This window comes from Suricata suricatta, chromosome X, assembly GCF_006229205.1.
Source record: "Suricata suricatta isolate VVHF042 chromosome X, meerkat_22Aug2017_6uvM2_HiC, whole genome shotgun sequence".
Taxonomy (NCBI): Eukaryota; Metazoa; Chordata; class Mammalia; order Carnivora; family Herpestidae; genus Suricata; species Suricata suricatta.
The window spans coordinates 21,552,818-21,569,513 of NC_043717.1; positions in this window are offsets into that span (position 1 = coordinate 21,552,818).

Consider the following 16,696-nt stretch of genomic DNA (forward strand, 5'->3'; position numbering starts at 1 on the left):
ACACGCATGTTTTCTCCAGGTTCCCCAGGTAACTTACTTAGTGGCATGTTGCCTTTTTTTTTTTGGCTACTATCATCTCTGATTTGAAAATCCTTAATAGCCTCCCCTGGATCCTGCCTTTCCCCCCAATTAGTAAATTCTCAACACAATAGCTGGAGGAGAATAATTTAAAACACACTGTATTCTTCCACTCCTCTGGTGACAATCAATGTGTTTCTGCCTTACTTAGAATAAAAACCAAAGTTCTAGCCATGCTTTCTGAGGCCTAGCCCCCTTGACCTATCTGAGCTCTTCAATAGTCTCTGTCTCCTTTAGTTTGGTTCAGCCACAGTAGCCATCTTGCTCTGTCAGAAGCACACCAGGCACACGCCTGCCTCAGGGCCTTTGCACCTGCTCTTTCTTCTACTTGGAACACTGGTTCTCAATATCTAGAGGCTCACACCCTCACTTCATTAAACAATTTACTCAAACGCCCTTTCTTCCAGTGATACCTTCCCTAACCACCATTTTAAAATTGCAGAGACCCTCTATGCTAACCCATCCATTTACTTTGATGTATCTTTTCGCCATTATCACTTAGCATCATCTGAATATTTTACACTTCATTTATTTCATTTTCTGCAACCAGACTATCAGCTTTTTGAGGGCTATGATTTATCTGTTCATTTTTCTCACTGCTGTGTGAGCCCCTGCCATAAGGCATAATATGTAGTAGTTTCTCAACAATTATTTATTGAATAAATACATAAATGAGTACATAGTCTTTCTAGGATGATTTCCAATAATCCATTTATTTATTCTTCACAAAGTTATGAGCAACCCCTATGTATAGGCCCTAATCCATGCATGGGGGATAAAGCAATGAATTTGAAATGTATTTCTAGTTCTCGTATGAGCTAGATAAACAGTCTTAACAGGAGGTATTTTTGTTTACGGGTTACATCTGGCATTTCCCCTGCTGCCCCAATCCAACTCCTTTGGATAGTTTTCTTCTTGTTGTTGGTGACGATGGAAGCAGTAGTCTCCTGTTTGAAGCTTTTAATTGCATGGAAAACTAGTTTCTTGAATACACTGGATGTTAGCCTCCGTGTTATGTCAAACGTGCCTTCCCCAACTCGGGGCTAAATCACTGCTTTTCCATCAACTCTCAGGTATTGAAAGAACCTTAATTTTCTAACATTAAAACTTCCAGTGCATTTTTAGCTTCTTTTTGATTCATATCTTGCCCCAAACAAGTCCATGGCCAAGCCTAGAGTCAAGAGATTGGAAAATATGCCCCCCTAAGGTGGGGGAATCATCACAAAATTACACGGCAAAGGAAGTGGGTGGAAGGAAGGATTCAGTCTCCCACAAGCCTCAGCAAAACACCTGTCATTCAGAAGTTTAACGGGCAAAGAGGGATACATGGTCCCCCTGTATAAAGAATGTTAGGATGTGCGGATCTTTAAAACCTTTCATCTCAGCTGAAAACATCATCCTGTCCTGTGTGCGTGCCAGCGGTGCCAGCAGTTACCTTCCCAGGCCTCAGAGGACCCGCCACTTTACATAGTTTGGGGATCCGCGGGCAGTTTCTATTAGCACTAGTGCATTTCCCACTGAGTGCCTAGCTTTGCTGGAAGCGTCAGATGTTTCGCTCACACCACAAGGAATTACAGGAGGAAGGAAGCGGTGGTGGTCGGGCGGCACATGTTCTCTTGACCTCGCATACATCTTAGACTGACTTTCAGGGCCGTGGGCTCCTCTTTTTCTTCTGTTCCAATAGTTCTTCAAGACTCTTTGCGTTTTGCTTCAAAGTGAACAATTCATGATATCCTCCTCTTCTTTATCCTTATAGACCATATGCCTGTCTCTACCTAGATCTCTGCAAATAACACTAGCTGACTGCTTACGAATTACCCTAAAACCATGTTATAGAAGTAATAGCAATGAGCATAATGTGGAGTTAAAAACCGCTCAGTTTTTACTTACAGATAGTAATCATCTTCATTTCTTCAGTATAGAACTAGATATATTTGTATCATAAAATATACATGTTCACTTTCTTAGGCAGCATTTGATTTCACCTTAACATTTTTGCTTTAATTCCATTATCAGTTAAAGGAATGTCTTGAATGCATTTGACTTTTGGTTGAGATAACCAGATTGAGTTAGAAACCGACAAAAAGAAGTGTTTTCATGATAAGGGAACATCTTAAACACCTGGTAGTATTGGTTCTGGGTATATTTCTACTCAAAGCCTGAAGATCTGGTTCACTCCTCCTGAAAAATAACCTTTTGGGTTTTGTTACCCCTAGGGGAGCTTCTGCCACCTTCTCAGGCTGGAGTGCTGCCATGGGGTGTAGGAATGTCTTTTTGAATCACCTGCTGACGTCATTTAGCTAAAGGTAATATTCTGTTTACAGTTACTTAAAAGAATAATTTTAAAAACTTCTTAAGTTAGCAAATTTCTTTATCAGATATTTAAGTGATAGATACAGCATCATGTGAAACAAACATAAATGGTTTTTGTAATCAACGTATTGCAGTGACTGTGTCTCAGATGGCTCTTAGGGATTGTATTTCCCAGGAAACTTGATCCTGTAGAGTGAACTTTGGTAAAGGTGCCTTGCCTTACGAACTCCTTCATTTCTGTTGGTTTGTTTGTGCGATCGGTTGGCTAATTCCTGCGAGCACAGTAGTGGTTGTCTACCCACTAGGTGCCATTAGCATCTCCTTCCCAAATTATGACAACTGTCTCAAGTTCTTTCAGATGTCTCCATTGTCTCCAGACATTGCCAACTGTCCACCCGGGGGCAAAATCATCCTCCGTGGAGATCAACTAGTAGTAAGTATTTTCAGTTCTTATCATTTGCTAAGTGTTTAAAAGTGCACAAAGTAGTTCAAAAAGGACACGTTTTGTGGTCCCCTCTTTTCCCGTCTGATATAGTAAAACCAGCCTATTTGAACTTTTCTCATCCAAGATTTCTATTAACCAGAGTTTCTGCACATTTATCGTGAAACAGTAAGTGACACTTATTATCAGACCTCTTCCCAAGATGATAATTATGTGAGTGTGTCATTTTAGCAACCACCTCCATTCTCCCTCTCAGGTCCCTCCCTACAGCACCCAGTGTTTTCACACTCCCTTCTCCAAGTCCAGGCCCTTTAGCATCAGGCAGGGCCTCACCTCTTCACATGCATTTTGAGTAGACTCCCCCACCTTGCACCAACTCACTGGCCTTCTTGAATACTTCTTGCCCATGTAAGACCTCTGTTCTTGCTATTTCCAGTGATTAAAACTCCATGCCGCCGTATTTCCATGTCCCCCTCAATGTCGTTCACATTGCATCTCAAAAGGCATTCCCTCTGAAAGTACGTCTTTCCCTACACAGTCTAAGACAGCACCCCCTTCTCCTCTTGTTCTCTTTAACATCACCCTATTTTTGCTTCTCAGTGGAACTTTCACAGTCTAGAATTGCCACATCATTTCTTTACTTTTATTGTCTTATTCTACTCCCACCCCACCAAAGGCAAAGATGAATCCAGGCTAATCATATTCTCCCCTAGAAGACAATAGGCATTCAGCAAATATTTGGTGAAAGAGCTCTTGAAAGGACACGTAAAGATCACTTTTTCTGCATGCCAGAGACATGGCTAACATTCCTAAGAAATCATCTCATTAAACGGATCTTCACTGAGATGTCATCGCCTGTCACTGGGTCTGTATTTTAGCCCTGCTTGAAGTTCATAGTCAACTCTCCTTATCTACATTTGCTAGTCTAACACTCAACATTACCGTTCACTCCAACTATCTTTCGGCAAACATTTTATCTAATACTTCACCAAGAGAATAGGTACCAACTCAAGGTTCATCTTCCATTTTTAAACAACCTTATTCATATATTTAGCAATTTACCTCTTCCTCTTCCATCTCAGAAAAAGGAGTGAGCTTTCCCTTCTTCCTGAATCACCTCTTAACCTGTACTCTGTACATTGCGCCCTTTCTGGTCTCCTGATACCTCAGGTCATAAATTATTCCTTCTGTGACTTCAGTATTTAAACTCTGCCTGGGAATAATTTCTTTCCCCTTCAATTAAATGTGCTCCAGTTTCTTCTATCTTACAATAGTCAAACAGAATCTCAAAACAAGAATCACATTCATAACTTTAACAATAACACTGATAGTATCCTAGAACAAGAGTAAAAATGTTTGTTAGGTTTCCTGCAGTATTCCCAGAGCCTAGAAAAGAGCCTGGGGCATGGCAGGCATGCAATGTGAAGATTCATTCATCAACCAGCTGTTAACAGTTGCCAGTGTTGCTCTGTGGCAGATAACATTCTAAGTACTTCATAGGTGCTCTCACTTAATCCTCATAAGACAGATCTCTTCATTAGTTTCACTTTACTGATACAGAAACTGGGGTATAGCAGTAAGTACAGATAAAATAAATAATAAAGTAAAATACATAACTTACTGAAGGTCATGGATGCCTTGCTCTCTTAATCTAGACATGCTTTCTCTCAATTATAAATAGCTGTACATGTAGCAAGAGATGGAAGGATGGATAGAAATTTATATGTGTGTATATCTCTATATCTACAGAAATATATACACATATATATTATACATACATATACATTTCTATCTCGATCTATCTATCTCATGTATGTATCTCTATCTCTACTGAATAATGTTCAGCCTAAGAATGCATATACTACATTATAAAAAGAATTAAGTCCTTGTAATTTTATTAAAATCTATTACTTTAGTATGTGGTTTCACTAACTAGATTTTTTTGAGTTCTTTCCTAAACTGCTTTCTGTATGAAGATAATGAGGTTAACAAACTTGCCCAAGTTTCAACAGTGAGTAAGTACACAGACTTTAGATTTGAACCCTACTAATCAGATTCAAGAATCTGTACTTAAGTTCTTTGCTACACAGCATGTTACCAGTCTCATTTCCTTTTCTTTACATAGATGCTGAAGTTACATTATAAATCCACGTTATAAAATTACAAGGTTAGGATCTTTTTCTAAGTGTTTTTTTATGAGAGAGAGAGAGCGAGCACAAGAGCAGGGGAGAAGCAAAGCGAGAGGAAGACACAGAATCTGAAGGAGGCTCCATGCTCTGAGCTATCAGCACAGAGCCTGACGCAGGGCTCAAGCTCATGAACTATGAGACCACGACCTGAGCTGAAGTCAGAAGCTTAAGCGACTGAGCCACCCAGGCACCCTTCACAAGGTTAGGATCTTAAGTGTTTGGGGACAAGCAAATATATGTGTCTATAGCTCCCTTCACATCCTTTGCCCCCCTCTTTTTCTCCTTAATGGAAAGCATAGAGGACAATTAGATATCATGTGCTTCTACCTGGTTATCTCTCTCCCTTAGAAGTACTTGCCCCTCATATAGAAACATTCCTATCCTATGTATGATTTTTGCTCTAAATAGAGGAAAAACCAATTCTCTTGTTTTCTCATGCCTGTGATGTGTTACTTGAACTTGCCTTCAGCAGTATCTTGCTCCTTTCACTTTTTACACTTTTTTTTCCTTTCCAAATGTCTTTTTTTGTTGGTGGTGTTCTTTCTCTATTTCTTTCCACTCTGGACTCTCAAAGGATCTTTGCAAACATAGGTTTTATAGCCATTTGTCTCTTTTATTATTCAGTAGGATTATTCTTTGGGATAATTATATCATGGAACCTGCCATTAATTTCCCAAGCTCTATCTCATTTGATGCAATTGTATACAGAGAAGCCCTTTTAAAATTTTCCAATTGAGATTATTTAATTGATACCTATCTCCTCTCCCCACCCCACCCCACCACCACATGCTGCCCACAGCAAGAACTGCACTGCTTAAACTGGCTTTTTTATACTGAGCAGCAGCTCTCCGTTTTGCTTTAATTTTAAAGATCTCTAGGTAAGAAGATAACTTTCATTAATACTATTTGCTAGGATCGTTCAGCTTGCAGTAGTGGGATACTTTTTTTGCCTTTTTTCTCAAATAAACGTTCCTATTTTAATTTTTTCCTATTCTCTGTTCACCGACAGAGGCAGAGAATGGGGGCTTACATATGTTGAATTGCATTCTCTCCTCTGAAGGTACGTGCCAGTCCGCTTCAGGCCAAACACACCTGACCTTACCATTGCATTTATGATCTCTTTTGTAACTGAGTGTTAATCTGACTTTTTTTTGGTTGCATTTTCTCTCTTCATAACAACTACTTGCAGTTGCGTGTCTCAAAGAGGAATATCATTCTAATATAGGACAATTCTAAATATCTTTAAAGAAATCCTCCATTATTCTAAAATTATACCTATCTAATTATCCACTCTCCATGTCATATGTGCTTCTGTTGCCTTCAGCAATGTAAGCCTGTGTTTCAGTTTAATTCAACAATGGAAGAATGAGAGGAAGGATATGCCTTTTGTGCAATATTCTTGAGGTTCCTCTGGGCACATACTTACAGGAGTCTTTGCCATTTATTAAGAATAATCAGCAAAGAAAAATGATAAGGCACATCCACTCCCCAGGGCTTTAATGTTCCGGCTCAATTGGAGTCTCGAGGGTATTTTAACACCTAAAGCCTCTGACTATAAATCTGTCCCTCAGGCCTTTTCAGTTATTTCAGGGAAGTGTCAGTTGCTCACGGTACAAGAAGCAATTATCCCCATGCAGAAAATAGTTCAAGAAAAGACAGGAAGAAACCTAGTTAGTGAAACAAGGTACTGAAAGAAGAAAACTTACAAAGAAAATAAAAGGGCATACTGAAAAAAAAAGTACAATGATATATATTTACTGGTTATTTAATAGGCACATGATAAATATAGATACAGTGGCATATAGCTGTATTCAGCTCCGTTTATATTTGCATCCATATTTGTACGTGTCCTGCATAGGCACACATACCTAGTCTGTACCTGAGAGGACGCAGAGCTGGCAGGTAAGAGCTCAAACAGAAAATGAGATGCCTCAAGTGGAAACTGAGACACTGTCAGGCACTAGTCATGCGAAACGGGCAGGAATCCCTACTACGTGCAGGCTTCAATTTATGCATCTCTCAAGCGGAGCCATTACCTACCTCATTTAGTGCTTAGGGGATCAAATGTGGTTGTAGGTATAAGACACTTAGACCCATGCCTGGTAAAGTCATTATTTGAACATGTTGGTTCATTGAAAAATCTCCTACCTGAACAAAAACAAAAAAGTGTTAACACACTTCTCTCTCTTCTGAGGGGGATGGGTCCAAGAAACTGGAAGCTTTTTGTTGTTGTCGGCCAAGTGGCTAGGTGGTAAATGCAAATTTCTCACGACTTGGGCACGTGGCCATAAGCGAATAGAGCCATCGTGAGCCCTGAGGGAGCTGCGTAAGACACCTGCAGTCCCTCTCCCTGCGTCCCTGGCCCGGGAGGCTGGCTGAGGTGAAGGCGGCCAAGGAGGACCTCACCGGAAGGGAGGCAGGAGTGGCTTCCTGTCTGGGGGCCTTTGGCAGAAGGGCTGGTCTAAGTCACATTTTGAAGTGAGAGTGAGTTTTGTGTAATGGGGCTCCTCCTCAGCAGTCCGCCCTGCCCCTAGGCCCGTGGGTAATCCTGCCCTCTCCCAATCCCCTTGCTTGTAATGGGTTTTCTTGTGAAAATAGGTCAAGTTGCTCAGTTTCACTCACAGCTGGAGTCCAGGGCATCGTTGGTCGGTACAGGCTCTCTTTCCATGGATCACTACTTCACCGAAAGGACTTTAAATTGCTGAGCACACTAATATCATGGCACCCACCTCCCTTAGAGGGAAGTACTCTACCCCGAGTTGTGCCGTTTTCTACAATGACATTTTGATCACCAAAGTCAAATTTCCCAAATTGTGTATAGTTTCTCTAGTTACCACTTCACTTTTCAAATTTTCTAAATTTTGCTAGATTTTTCCAGTTAGGGCCAATTTATATTTGAAGATATTTTTACACATTTCTCATAAACAAAAATAACTTTCATCTTCAAGGGTCTAACAGTTGTGCAAAATGCATTTCCCTCTATGAATGTTAAAGAGCACAGCTCAGGAGCTAAGCAATCCTATTTGACTCAGATATTTAGAGGATTATTTCTGGATTTACTTTGGATTGTTAGAGTGTCACTTGGGTAAGTGACTAACTCTTCTTTTTGCCTCAGTTTCCTTTGTGATGGGTTTGGAATGATATTAAGACTTCTCTTTTGGAGTACCTGGGTGGCTCAGTTGGATAAGTGTCAGACTTCAGCTCAGGTCATGATCTTGAGGTTTGTGAGTTTGAGCCCTGCGTTGGGCTCTGTGCTAACAGCTCAGAGAGTGGAGCCTGCTTTGGATTTTATGTCTCCCTCCCCCACCCCCTTTCTCTCTGCCCCACTTCTGCTTGTACTCTCTCTCTCTCAAAAATAAACAAACATTTAAAAATTTTTTTTAAATGTCTCTTTTGAGATTGGACCTGGGAAATAAAATTTTAAATATGTTTTTCACCTAAGTTATACCATGTAAGTGCTGAAAATGTCAGATAATAAATTTCATGCTTAGCTAAGAAAATTAATTGCAGAAGTATTTAAATGAAAAACAGCACACTGTTAAAGACTAGACATTTAAAACTGTAGCTGATATTTATGAAAGTTAAATGACATTATTTCAAGTGTTCAGTGAGTATTTATTGAGCGCTTCCTATGAGCTAGGAAATTTCCTGGGGACTCAATGGTGAATGCTAAGATGGATATTTACCTTTAGCTTCTCTAGAATCTTCAGCCTTGAAAGGAAGACACTTAAACACCAGTAATGTAAGCACATCACATGGTCACACAAGACAACCTAGACATATCAGGGAGTCTTTGCCGAAAAAATGATAATTAAGTTGTATCTTGAAGTACAGTTGGGTTACAGATGTGTGCGTGGGAAAGTGGCAAGGGGGCAAGAGCAGGGACCACAGTTAGGAAGAAACGCTGGTCTTACGTCATGAAAATCATGTATAGTACGGAAACTTGAAAGGATGGACATAGCAGTATCATCTGTATGCCACCCATGAGAACGGGGAAGGAAAGCAAACCAGAGATCCTAATAAAGAAAGTTACAGAGCTCTTAGTGAGAGATGGTTGTGATCTGGACTGCACTTTTAGCAGTGAAGCTAAGGAAAAGTTAATACATATATGAGATATTGAAATATTTTAATTAACACAACTTCCTGATTGATTAGAATGGGGGTGATCAGAGCAAGTGGAGACAGAATAAAAAATAATTACCAACCTGGTAGATGGTGATGTCTTTCAACTAGAAAGAAGGGTGGGTGGGGCACCTGGGTAGGTCAGTCAGTTAAGCATCCAACTTTGGCTCAGGTCATGATCTCACAGTCTGTGGGTTCATGCCCTGCGTTGGGCTCTGTGCTGACAGCTCAGAGCCTGGCGCCTGCTTCAGATTCTGTGTCTCCCTCTCTCTCTGCCCCTTCCCCGCTCATGCTCTGTCTCTCTCCATCTCTCAAAAATAAATAAACGTGAAAAAAAAATAAAGAAAGAAGGTTGGGTTTAGGGCAAAAGATTAGTTTAGTTTGTGATGTTCTGCAGAGTGTTTGGAGGGACTTTGGAAATGATGAACCAAATATTTTCACGCCATAGAGCTAGCTGTTCTATCAGAAAAGCTCAAGGTAACTGTCAAGGCCAAAGAGAGGTGTCAATGCATTGTAATAAAGAACCACTGTGAAACTGGCAAATGAGATTAATTTTGCCACAGGTGCTTCTCTTTTCTACGTGCAGCACTGCTCTTCTTTATTTTCTACGTTTGCCTCTGTTTAATTCCATTCAAACTCTACCAATATAGAAACAGAGAAAACTGTGCTCCTAAGTTGCAAGGGCAGAGTTGAGAATTGCTGCTCTTCTCTTTCTTCTGCTGCCTGCATTTCCTCCCAAGGACAAGCTGAAAGTAGGTAACTCCTTGCATTGTTTTTTTCCTCACCCTTAAATTCCTGGAAGTAATGGCAGACAAGAGCTGAAATTGTTTTCCCAGCTCTTCTGTCTTTCCTTTCTGAAAAGTTGCAAGAGCCTTATGTAGGAAATAACCTCTTGCTTTTTCTGAGTATATTTAAAGTAACATGATAATTGGCCTGCAGAGGTCTGGAATTTGGACTTTCTTGTTCTGAGAAGAAGCAAATAGAAATGATTCCAGGTAAAAATGGGAAGAAAATAAGCTAATTTTCAGTACTTCTGTGTGTGTGCCTGTGTGTGTGTACATGTGCATATCTGTGTGTGTGTGTGTGTGTGCATATCTGTGTGTGTGCGTGTAGCTGCTTTGCTTGGACTTTGCTTTGACCTCTTTTTGTGCAGGCATTTGCTCACTACTTTATTCTGACTCAGTGCTCTTCTTTAAACCCTTTTCCTAGAAGTTTCCCAAACCCATTTTGCCATCAAAACCTATAGACACTATATTTTAGGTATATAGTATATGCAAGGTGGGGATAGGGTCAGTGGGCTTTTAATGATAAGCAATGTTAAAGGCCCCTATGTACAGTCATTCAAAGACAACTGGCAAACCTAAAAACTGCTCCACATTTTAAACTTCAAGTAAGTCTTCTACAAGAAATCTTTCAGTTATTTTTAGAATAAAAATGCCTAGAATGTGGATTCTCACCAAGTAGGGATGTATGGCCTGCTTGCAATGACCCCATTGATTTGAGTTCATTCCCAACTATGATTTTCAACGAATCTTTAGTCTCATGTGTCCAATTCTGCTTTGCCATTCTCTTATTTTGGGGATAGATATTTTTAGACTTGAAATGCAGAAAGGCAGTTTTTTCCCCCTCAGTTATATACAGACCTTTAAATATTGTTAACCCTATACCTCCAAGTAAGACAGAAATTTTGAACTAAAATAAAAGATTAGCCCCCACCTCTTCTTTGAACTGGGGAGGTACAAAATTAAAACTCATTTTGAAAATGTAAATTTCCTCCTCTTGTTATTAAAGTATATACAAGCTGAAGAGAGGATTCATGCATTAGTAAGTGCTTTTTTAATTTGCCTGGTGAGAAGTGAAAGTTGACTTTTGCTAGAGTCATTTAATGCTTTAAGACTAATGAAATATCTGAAGGCATCTCTACTTAGTTTAAGAGAAATAAATATAGGGTGTCTCACCCATAAAGAGTTAGGATTACATTTGCTTTCTTTGTGTGAAAGATACATAATTCATAAGCTAATGAGTTGTAAAGGTCTTCTCACAAGTAAAGTTATATTATCACTCCCAGGAGTAAGATAATCAAGCTATTCTGTAATCGCTTATTCAAGTTTATTTTATCTTAACTTTTAAAACATAATCCCTTCTTTTAAATTTTGCCATTAAAAGAATGCCCAGATACAGAGGTGGCAGTTACTAGAGTGAAAATGGAGAGAAATATTAGATAATATTCACATATTTGTTTTTTGAAGAGGAAAGTTAATTGTTAAAAAGTTAGGAATAAAAGCATTGACTTTAGCAGCTAAAGTAGAACTACTTACTGTAACTTACATAATGTACATTACATTTTTTCAAGAACCTTTTTCCCTTTTGCCTTTATGGCTTCATCCCTGTGGTACAGAGACTTCTAGAATGACTTTCCTTGATCTTGCCTTCTTGTACTTATGCCTTTTTGTAACCACCTTCATTTGTGTATGGGCTCAACCTCGTGACTTGCTTCTAACAAATGGAATATGGCAAAAGTGAGGTGAGTTACTTCTAAGATAGAGCTATAAAAGACTATGGCTTCTGTCTTGCTTCCTCTCTCTCTCTCTCTCTCTCTCATTCTGGCTTTTCTCTCTTGCTTGCTCTGATGAAACAAGATGCCTTTTGGAGAGGCCTGTGTGGCAAGGAACTGAGGGAAGCCTGTGACCAACAGCCAACTAGAAACTAAAGCCCTTTGTCCGACAGCCCTTGAGGAACTGCATCCTGGTTACATCCATGTAAATAAGTTTGAAGGTAGGTCCTTGCTAGTAGAACTTCGTTCTTGCTAGTAGAACTTCGGCATGCGATCACAGCCCTGCGCAGCCCCTTGATCATAGCCCGCTGGTCCCTGAGCCAGAGTGCACACGTCAACTGCACCCGGATTTCTGAGACACAGTTCTTATGAGCTGATACATGCGTGTTGTTCTAAGGCACTAAGTTTTGGGATAATTTGCTATTATCCAAAATAGCAAGAGAAAAAGGTAACTAATAAAATCCCAAATAAATATTTGCTACTGTACTGCATTTTATGTATTTACATTTCTATTGTGTATAAATTTATCAAAGCTTAGGGACAGCTGTTATGCTAATTAAACATTTATAAATATGGAAGTATATATCATCCCAGAAGCCATTTTAAAATCAGACTGTTTTCATGGTGAAACATTCATGACTTCCATAAGATATTTAAAAAGGCTACTGGTCCTCAAATATGTTTACAATACCTGGAATACCACTTATTACCAGACTAATTCTATTATAGTGATTAAAACATTGTTTTAAATATCATAAGTGTTAGTTGATTGATTAAGTGATTTTTCTACTTACTCAACACATCTATCAAGGGCCAAGCTAGGCAGTAGTAGCATTACAACTCTAAACAGGCATTTGTGATTCCTCTCCTAAGGGGCTCACACTTTAGTAGGAAGGCCAGATATTCATCATAAAGAGTTCTGGGAAGACAAATTAGAAAATGCTTGGAAGCATATAACTGGGTGTGTCAGTTATTTGCCTGTTTGCTTTCAGATCCATTCTCTTCCTTCCTTTACTCAATTTATATTAAGAGGGCTAATTCTACAAACAACATTGTGCAGGCTTCTCTGCCATCTGCTATCTTCTTGGATTTGATTGATGGCAGGCATGGGCAGAAGATTGGAGCGTCCAAAGCAGTGAGAGGCAAGGATAACTCTCTCCTCTCTCTTTGCTGCAGGAGGGCCTCTCAGCAGTGGCTGTTTCCTCCTTGCCTGTAGCTCCAACTGGACAGCTTCTACTGCTGTGGTTCCAGTATCCATCTGGTGGTTCCAACTCCTGACATCTGGTAACTGTACTTTTTCCCTAGACTTTCCTCCAGCTCTAGTCTATATTGACCTGGAATGAATTCTGTTTCCTAACTGGTCCCTGACTGCTGCACTGGAACACTCAACCTGGTTAGGGAAGAGATGTGTCAAGCAGACTTCCCCTGAAGATGTCAGAGATGAACTGTAGTTGGAAATATGAATATGTATTAACTAAGTCAAAATGGGGTAAGACAGGCAGGAAAACCTTCCAGGAAAAATATGTGCTTGTAATTTCCCACAACTTGAAGGTCAGTGTTGTTGAAGTTTTGGAGAGCTATGTAGAACATGGCATGAGACGAGGTACATAAAATACTAAATTTTACAGGGCTATAGTCAATGTTAAGAAGTTTGGTCTTTATCATAAGAGCAATGGGAAACCTTTCATGGGTTTCTGAGCAAGTTGTTTTGAGCAATGAGGTGACATATTCCAGTGTGTGTAGTTTTAAATGTGTGTGTGTTTAAATGTGGTTTTAATGTTTTAATGTGTGCAAAATAAATTAAGAAGGATTATAAGTAAATGCTGGTATAAGAGACAAAAAGTAATTGTAGTAAAAGAGTGATGCTAGTTTGGGCAATGTTGTATAAAATCCTAAAGCTATTTAAAGTATTTTAGGGATGCTTTGGATGTGGGTTAAATCAGGTGAGGTAGGGAGGTGACATAATTGATTTTCTTTGGCAAAAATATGAATAATGATGCCATTTAGTGGGTTAGAAAAATGAGAGAAAGAATGAATTTGGGAAAGAAATAGTTATTTTTGGATCTTTTTAAAAAAATTTTAGTGTCATTGGAAAAATTGTGTAAGAGTCTCTTAGGATGGCAGTGTTGATTGAACATAAATGATCCCCTTTACTGGATTTTTAAACTTTTGTTCTGTTGGGTAGCCAATCAGCAAAGAGTTGATCTGGACATATTTTAGATATGTCATCTGTGATCTTAATTAGATGAATTTGTTAATTGTGATCTTGGTAAGATAAGCATTTCCATTCTAAAATATTTTAAATAACTTTTTGGAAAGCTTGGTTTTCTATAAGCATATGTTATTCATTTTAGTGTTTCTATTTTCCACATCCCTCAACATATACTAGATGCTTAGTACAGTTTTGGAAATTTTAATTGACTTATGCTTTTCAAGATGACACTTTCTTTTCTCCTCCTAAATTAACATTATTAATCATATGGAAAACTGCATGAATTTTAGAAGTGTGACAACTCATAGTTCATGGTGATCAATGTGGTCCTCTCTGAAAATTTGAGTATGAGGGCAAAATAGAATGCCAAACATTTTCTACTTTCAGACGTAAGTCAATGGAACAAATGCTTATTGCAAACTTTAGTTTCAGAAAATAGGAATTACTTAGGGTTTCATAAAAAAGAGCTCAGTACCCTTATACATATAAGGTTCTTGACATAGTTTCCTCATCATTTTTTCTTTTAAGCTCACATTTAGATATGATAATGGAGTATTTTCAAAGTAATGAGAATGTGGATATCTGTTTGAGTCATGTCACTAGAAACATTCAACAACTTCAAAAATACCAGGAGGAAAAATATGATTAAATTTTTTTTTAAGTTTACTTATTTATTTTGGTCGGGGGAGGGGAGAGAGAGAGAGAGAGAGAAAGAGCAAGAGAGAGAGAGAGAGAGACACCCAAGTCCCAAGCAGGCTCCACACCATCAGTGCAGAGCTCAAAGAGAGGCTCCAACTCACATAAGGTGAAATCATGACCTGAGCTGAAATCAAGAGTCAGATGCTTACCTGACTGAGCTACCCAGGTGCCCTGGAAAAAATCTGATTTTTGAATATAGTTATGCTCAGTACTTTGAGAATGCTCCTTTACAAAAAAGTCAGAGTATTTTAAAATGAACTATCTTGTTTTAGGATTTTGTAGAAAGATAATAGAGAAAACTTTTGGAGAAAATGTAGAGGATAACTTTCTTTGACTGCAGATTATTAGATTAATTCACATGTCAGGTTCACCTCATTACCATTCAAAACTCTTTATGTCAAGAAAAATGTCTGTCAAGATCACATAATCTGTTATTCTGAGATTACCACTTTACTTTTAGAATAGCATCTCACTGTATTTCAAGCAAGCTCCCTGAACCTGCAAAAGTAATTCCAAATTGTCTGGTTTTTAATTTGTTTGGATATGGAGAGGTGTTTGTTGTTGTTGCTTTTGCTATCTTTATTTTCTGTGTTTTTTTATTAATTCAGTGATAACATAAAACTCCAAGTAGCTATCATCTGGCAGCTGCTTTCTTAGACTTTAAAACAGCACTCCATTGATGCAAGCATCTTTACTTGAATATTTACTTTAAACATTTTATATCAGTTTAACAACAATTTTGGTAAAAATTTATGTGAGCAATGCAAAATCATGTCGTTAAGGGATAGTGTTCTACATCACACAGAAGAGAATAAAATGTTTAACCATTTCTATGCATAGGAAAAGACAGTATGCACTCCACAAAGACATGCAAGATGGGCTTGAAATGTTCACTATTAATACAAGACATGATGAACGGTAATTTTTCAAATAGCAAATGTGTAAAGATTTTTTAACCTTTTGTACAATAGTGTGTAATTGGTGATGGGGGACCAAAACCAGATTCGATTCGTTGAGTGCTTAATTTGCATAAAATTATAATAAAACCACTTCAGACACACTTTGGTATTATAGTTCATCAAATTATATAATTTAATATAAAAATCCAGTCCTTTACCTAGATTCAAATAGGTTTATTTCTACTTTACTTTTGTTGACTTGGGTTTTGCTAGTTAGGGTTTAAGCATGAGGGACAATGTTGTGATGCACAGTCATGGTTTGGGGTGAAGTGGAAGGTATGGCTAGCTGTGAGCAGGAAGAGTGTCCTTCCTTCTCTCTTAGTTTCCCACTCCCATTTGTACACCATTTTTAAAAGTTTTGAGATGTCATCTCTTCAGAACACCTCCACCAGAAAGTGATTCTGTGCTTCCAGTGAACTGACCTGACTCAAGCAGAAAATGCCTAGTGGCTGCAGAGGAAAGGATGTGTGGCCTCCATGGAGTTAGATATGCTTTGTTGTTGAATACTCTAGAGTACAGAAAATTAGTATAAACGAGCTACAATTTAAACCAATGTATAAAAATCTGAAGCAGATATTTCTGGTGTTTGGCATTTCTATTTGATGTCATTTGAAGGATAGAGATATACAGTTGGCATCTAGGTAAATTCTTTTAAGTATTGTTTTTTAATAATGGTATCAAAGAATTTGAGTATCTCAGCCTTGCAGATTGGTAAGCATTAACAATTTCAAATATAGTTGGAGGATTATTAAGCATTATTCATCTCTTCAGGGACAGCAAAACAAACAAAATGCCAATAAATATAGAAAAGTATTTGTATAGTGTTTACACATCTCTTGACAATGTCTTCACTATTAATCGGTAAAAATTCAAACCTTTCAAAATTATTATTGTTCTCATAGTGATTTTCAGATTAAATTCAAATCCTTCTCCAGAGCTTCACAAATCCTCTTCCATTTAAAACTTGTAAAATCTGTATTGTACTAACTTGAAAAGATACGAAAGTGTGACCCTTCAAGTATGGGAATTCCCCATGTCCCCCATTTGTGACAGCAAATGAATAATATATCCAGATTACAATGATAATAACTATAAAAACAAAAGCAGAACAGCTTATAATTTTATGCT